Consider the following 6,678-nt stretch of genomic DNA (forward strand, 5'->3'; position numbering starts at 1 on the left):
CTTTTCTATCACCTTTAGATGATATCACCTCGGCCACTAAGGCTTTACAATAGTTTGCCAAACATGGCTATAGCCATTTGGGGTGAGTCTGGACCACATTTAATCAGGAGTCAATGTATGCAAAATGATCTGGATGCCAAGGCTATCCTCAACTCCACATACCACCCGAAATACATGGCCAACTGCTTCCCTATCTATTGTTCCTTCAGCTGGCCACCTGCATTAAAAGGCCCTTCTAATTCACGGAGAGTTCTCAACCACTGGGGGGTCACTTTAACTCCATAATCTCCTCCAAAACCTTTCTTAAAATTCTTTGACATGCACTCCAATGGAGTAGGTTGACAATTTCCTCCCATTCCTCCCTTTATGATGCGTAGTCACTCAGCCTTTTGTGTCAGACTGACCAGACCGGTTCCTATTATGGGAGTTTCAGGCACCACTTAGCTAGGACAGTACCTTATTCCTGTTACGACTGCTGCAGTCATAAGGCAGCTCCTATCAGCCATATGCAGATCTGCCTAGGCCTGCTCAGTCACACACTTGCTTCGGAGCACACAGTCAACACTAAGATCTGTGCCTCCCCACATCATGCCCTGCAATGGTCCCTCCTGGAACTGTCTCTTTCACACACTTTCACACACCTCCTCGCTCCCAGTACCTGTTCCTTAATTGGGGTGGCGAGCCACTCTCACCACCTTCAGTTTTTGTTTCCTTTCCTAAGCCAACTTAGCAAGGCTCTCTCATGTCGTGTGTCAGTGGGGGTGTAAGCTTCATCCAAATCGGTGAGCCATCCTCTCCACTCTCAGCCCCTCTATGTCAAACTAGTAGTTAAACCCTGGGAGGCAATCAGTCTCCCCTTCTGTGTTTATGCGAGGGGTCCCGTCTTGGGGCCCCAAACCTTACTGTGGTTCTGAAGAATGCACACTGCTCCTGGAATCATCCTGCAGCCCCTTTTCTGGTTCTGTTGCACTATGAGGGAAGGGCACCGGGACATGGGAGAGTTGATCTCTCTGGGCTGAAGTTTTCCCGTTGGTGCCTAGGGTCTTGGGTCTGCCCCAGCCCGGGCTCCAGTCCCACAGGCAAAGGAGACAAAATTTGCCATCTCCAATCCCGGATGAGCCCCCAGAAAATGTACTGGGAAATCAGAACTAGAGAGACCCTTAGGGTTACAGGAGGATTAAGGTGTACACTGGCTCAGTGGACTTGCATCCAGGAAGTCTGAGCCCTGAACAGAGAGGGACAGGCCCTTTTAAGTATCTTGAGGCGGGAAAAAGGTGAAGCAGGAATTGGGCTTACAGAGGCCCAAACAAAAGCAGTTAATCATGTGACAGGTCTTACATCTTAGAAAACATGTTTGCAGCTCGCGCTTATCTGTCTTGTTACCTTGTGCTACACGGCAAGAAAAACAGGAACTTACAGAACTTGCAAAATATGCAGAGCAGAGACATGGCTAATGTTTCACAGTGAAGCAGTTAATATTCTTTCTTAGCCTCAACATTTGGGGGTTGCAGGGAGCGGCGGTGTGGTTACCAAAAGCCTATTTCAGCTTAAACAGCAATTTTAGGTAATCATAATTTTCTTTTCTTTCTCTATTTCACTATGGAAGGAGGCAGAGAACTGTGACTGCCTGCAAGTCTTCTAGGTGACCCACTCGCTGAGTGGGCGCCCAGGCTCTGGAATGGACACTCTCATCAGCAAGATCTGAGAAGAGTACCCTGATTGCATTGTGAACATCTTCAGTGTTGTGCCTTCACCCAAAACGACACCGTGGTTGAACCCTATAATATCACACTCTGTCTAGTTGAGAGAAAATTCACACAGCACATTTTACATTGACAACGAAGCCGTCTATAACATCTGCTCCCACGCTCTGAAGCAGACCACACCAACCTACAGGGATATGATCCCCCTCCTCTCAGCCACCATGAACAGTGTCACCACCTGCCTTTGCTTCCCTGCACAGCTGAATGCTGACCTCTGAAAGTTGGCAGTCAACATGGTCCCTTTCCCACATCTCCATTTCTTTCTGCCTAGCTCTTCCCCTCTCACCAGCCATGGAAGCCAGTAGTATCGAGCTCTATCAACGCCTGAGTTTACCCAGCAGATCTTCAATGGCAAGAACATGATGACTGCCTGTGAACCCCGCCATGGATGATACTTTCCCATGGCTGCCATCTTCAGTGGTCAGATGTCCATGAAGGAGGTCAATGAGAAAATGCTTAATCTGCAAAAAACAGCAGCAGCTATATTGTGGAATGAATCTCCAACAACATCAAAAACACAGTACATGACATCCCATCTCATGGCCTGAAAACTTCTGCTGTTTGTTTTGGGAACAACATGGCCATCCAGGAGCTCTTCAAGCACATCTCAGATTAGAGAAAGGGGATCAGGTGGGGACAAGAGACCATCTTTGGTCGCTAAGCTTCCAGAAATGTCCTAATCCCTACCTTTTCTTACCCCTGAAAAGGAATTAACATCCCTGACTATGTAGTGGTATATACTGCCATATCAGCCTTTGAGTCAATCCCCAGAGGAGAGGGGAACCCTCCTCCATCTTTTCTGCAACATCTCATATCTTCTTTCTGCTGTTGCTTCTCCTGCCCCTACACTTGGTTTTATTCTATCCTACATTTGAGATTTCTATGTATTAAACTTGCTTTTCTTCATATTGAAAAGATGACATTGCCCCAATAGCCAAAAATAAATGGAATTTCTTTAAAAAAAAAAATAGGTGCAGCTATCCTGTCAGAGACTCAGATTCAGATTCAATGGGTGTGGAATGGAGTCCCCAAATCCACCTTTTAAACAAGTTCCTCCAGCTCTTGGGGCAGGGGATCTCAGAACCACCATTTGAGAAGCATTGTTTGGATGTCAATCTTTGGGCATTCATTTAAGTTTGGTTTCACTTAACTTGCACCATAAGGAACAGATTCTCTAGATTAGGATCCAGCATTGGGAAACTGGGAGGGCGAAGTGCATAAGGAGCCAAGAGGACATAAGCAAATCTTACGGATTGAGATTTGCTTGAGAAATCAGCGCACTTTTAAAGACAACAGGCTTAGGAGAAAGAATCCTTCCAAACACATGAAATCCCCTGTAAAAGAGACACTAAGGTCTGAACCATTTAGACATGACCACGGGAGACCAGGGTCAGACCAGAGTATTTAGGGCTCTAGCTTCCTGTTTCTTGATAACCCTGGGTTCTTACATTGGAATATAAGTAAGGTGCTCAGGAACGGCTTGCTGTAAAATCTCTAGTGCAGTGTCCTTGACTCATATCAGGATACTCAGTGGGTTATGTCCTCCTGCTGGTCTGGTCCAATATAATCACCCAGTGCCCTTCTGTGTCATCCAGGGCACTCATTCCATCCAGGCCCTCTAAATAATGGTAGAGAGGGCCAAAGGTCTGTGGTTGCATGTAGCAGACACTACTGGTACCCTGCCCAGACTCTGTCAGCCCCTTCCATTTCAGGGCATGCTGGCCTGACTCCCATTCACCAGCACCTGCTTCTTAGCCTGAGGACTTCCTCTATCCACCAACAGTGGATTCACACATACACTAGGAGTCCTCAACTATTGACTGATGGGAGTTGGTGTTGGCTCCCTTGCCTCGTGTGTGGCATAACTCTGAGGCTTGTTTCCTACTGTGCCTCCCAGAATCCTTCAACAGGATTAAGCTCCAGGAGCTACAGTGGTGAGTAAGGTAGCCTTTGTTGACTGCTTCCTTTGTCTCACTCCCCAACCAGTTTCCTGGGATCACACCCAAAATAAACTACGTGCACTCAGATCTCAGTCTGAGTTCCTTCACAAAAAGACACTAAAACAAAAACATTGGGATTGCTAGCTTCTTGTAACTAATCCCCGGTGTTTATAAATCAGCTACTTCTGAATATCTAAATGTGATGCTCTTGGGTAGAAATACACATCTTTCATTACAGAGAAGGTTCTGGTGCTGAGATACCTGAACTAAACATCTTTAATTGTCAATAATACTCAAAGGGGTTCTTGATCTTTAGGCTTTATAAAGGGAATGGTTGCTACAAATTGCAAATAATTTATGATATGGATACTCAATCATTTCTGGGACAAGTAGGCATGGATAAATTTAAAGTGGCTGGTAGGCTATTATATTAAGCTAAGTTTACAAACATTTCAAGCTACAGATGCATGGCATGAACTTTGTATCATCAATTGCTGCATCCCTTACTGGACTCTTTTCTCCTTTCTGGTCTACATTATTTGTTGACCTTCCTCTGGGCCCATGCTGTTCCATACCCTATAGAGGCCTGTATTAGATTCTCTTTATTGCAGTAAAGAAAACAGGCATAAAGTAAACTTGGCATATCCAAGTGATTACACACACAAATATATATTGAACACTCAGCTGCTTTTATGATTCTAGTCATATATGATGTGGTAACCACACACCTCCGATTTGGAGCACAACCATTTCCCTTTGATCCACTTTGTGAAAAGAATGGCAGCCCCCAGTCATGTAGCTCTTCTTTTCGGATAAAAAGACAGCTTCCCAGCTACCATTTAGAAATCTTACCTGTTTTGCGGGAGATTAGTGAACATTTGCTAGTTGAATAAATGTTCAACCTCTGGGAGGTTCAGTCAGAAGCCGATATGACTCTGGTATCACATAACATATGTGGGCAACCCAGAGGTGGGGTCTTTGGAGATATTCATTGTATTTCCTGTCTTATGTCACAACTAATTGAAAGGCACACCAGGGACATCTCAGTCGAGATCAAGCTATAAACTTTATTGTTGAGGGTGGTGGCCTGAAAAATGTGACTTGGGTCTAAACCATGATCAAATTCCCAAACATCCTCCCTCCCCTCCTACAACCCTGCAAGTCTAACATTACACCCTTAGAGGGGAGATCTGGCCTACAGAGCAGAAGCACATGCCCAGGATCACTGGGTGAGATATACAGCCAGAGCATCTGAGGGACCCTGGCTCAGCTGATTAGTTCTTCCCATGGTCAAGGCCATCATAGGATGTGGATGCTGGTTGTAAAGAAGAGAGTAAGGGAAAGCCATTCGGCCTAAGAGCACTGACATGTGTACCTATCCACCAGAGAAGCATGGCCTGTGAATGTCAGATTCTAACCTATTGCATTAACCATTACTCTCCTAAGGAGGAGTGAGGGTGCTAAAGGGTGGTAGATATTCCTGAGCTCTCTTCTTCCCACATGGAGGGGGAAAAGAGGTCCCTTCTGTGGACCATGTCTGTAGTTCTTCTGTGGTCATCACCCCTTGGAAACAAGTCCTCTAGTTGGATGGACTTACTAAGTCTCATTCAAATCTTCCCAATTCTCTGCTATGCCATCTCCCTGTTCAGCCCACCATAATGCTGGGATTACCACTAGAGATTTGTCTTAGTCAACTTGAGCTGGCATAACAAAATACTATAGGCTGGGTAGCTTAAACGATGGACATTTATGTCTCAGTTCTGGAGGCTGGGAAGTCCAAAGTCAAGGTGCTAGCAGATTCTCTTCCTGGTGAGGGCCCTATTCCTAACTTACAAAGTTGCTTTTTCCTCATATGGGTGGAAGAGACTAGTCTCTCTTGTTCTAAGGATAATAATCTCATCATGGGTTCCACCCTCATGACCTCATCTAAATCCAATTACCTCCAAATACCATCACATTGGGGATTAGGGCTTCAACATAAATTGGGGAGTGGAGGATGCAAACATGCAGTCCATAATAAACCTCCTGTGCATGTTTTCTCCTCTACATCCTTCTATGTCCAAGAGGCTAACCTTTACAGATTGCATCACCTGGGCTACTGTGCCATCAGTCTACTGGTTGGGTTAGGCCAGTGGGAGGCAAGGGCAGGAAATCAGAGGTTAGAAGGACGTGGCAGTTGGGGTATCCCTCCCTCTTCCTTCCGTGAATGGTTTTGGCAGTGTCATTCCTCAAGAGCCACAGCTTGTTCGGTGGCCACATTCCTGGCTCCAGGTCCCACCAAGCCCTGGTACACAGCTGTGCTTCCTTGACCCTCTGGTCTTGGTGTGGTAAAGGCTCCGTTCTTGCCACTTCCTGGGTGCTACTGTCCCCTTTGTGGTTGGCTTGATCTGCCTACACTTAGAGAAGTAGCTCTTCCCTAAATTTCTTCAATCGAACCCCATAAGTATGCTGTTTCCTGTGGGAACCCTCATCCACCCTCTAAGTATCTCCTTCACACAGCAGCACAGAGTCACTTTTCTGAAATGCAAATCTGACATCACACCTCTGATCCACACACAGTGTGACTAACTGCCCTCTGGTTAAAATCCAACTCATGCCAGGCCCTGCATAATCTGTTTATTCTCAGGTTTCCTCTGGTCATTCTCCCGTTTGTTCTTTTCTGTCCAGCCAGACTAAACTTTAGAGTTGACCAAAACCTCCTCGAGGTTGTTGCTGCAACCTCAAGCTGCATACTGCTTTCTGCCTGAGATACCCCTCTTTTTGTCTTCCACCCTTAATCCCCCCATCATGCCAACCTTTTACCTGGATAGATCTTATTTGTACCTTAGGCCTCAGCTGTGGTGGTGGTGGGGTCACCTCTCCTCCCATTAGCAGTCTGGATTAGTGACCTTCCTTTACTTCCCATAACACCCATTTTGTTTGCCTGCACATCTCAACAGATTTCCCGGCCTTTAGAGTACTCGTGTACCATTCCC

General features: G+C 46.0%; 1 pseudogene; it reads left to right on the forward strand.

Annotated features, from left to right (window-relative positions):
* LOC105544266 overlaps positions 1-2,379 on the forward strand; it is a 7,432-nt pseudogene extending 5,053 nt beyond the window's left edge.
* The last annotated feature ends 4,299 nt before the right edge of the window (positions 2,380-6,678 follow it).

This window comes from Mandrillus leucophaeus, unplaced genomic scaffold, assembly GCF_000951045.1.
Source record: "Mandrillus leucophaeus isolate KB7577 unplaced genomic scaffold, Mleu.le_1.0 Scaffold3, whole genome shotgun sequence".
Taxonomy (NCBI): domain Eukaryota; kingdom Metazoa; phylum Chordata; class Mammalia; order Primates; family Cercopithecidae; genus Mandrillus; species Mandrillus leucophaeus.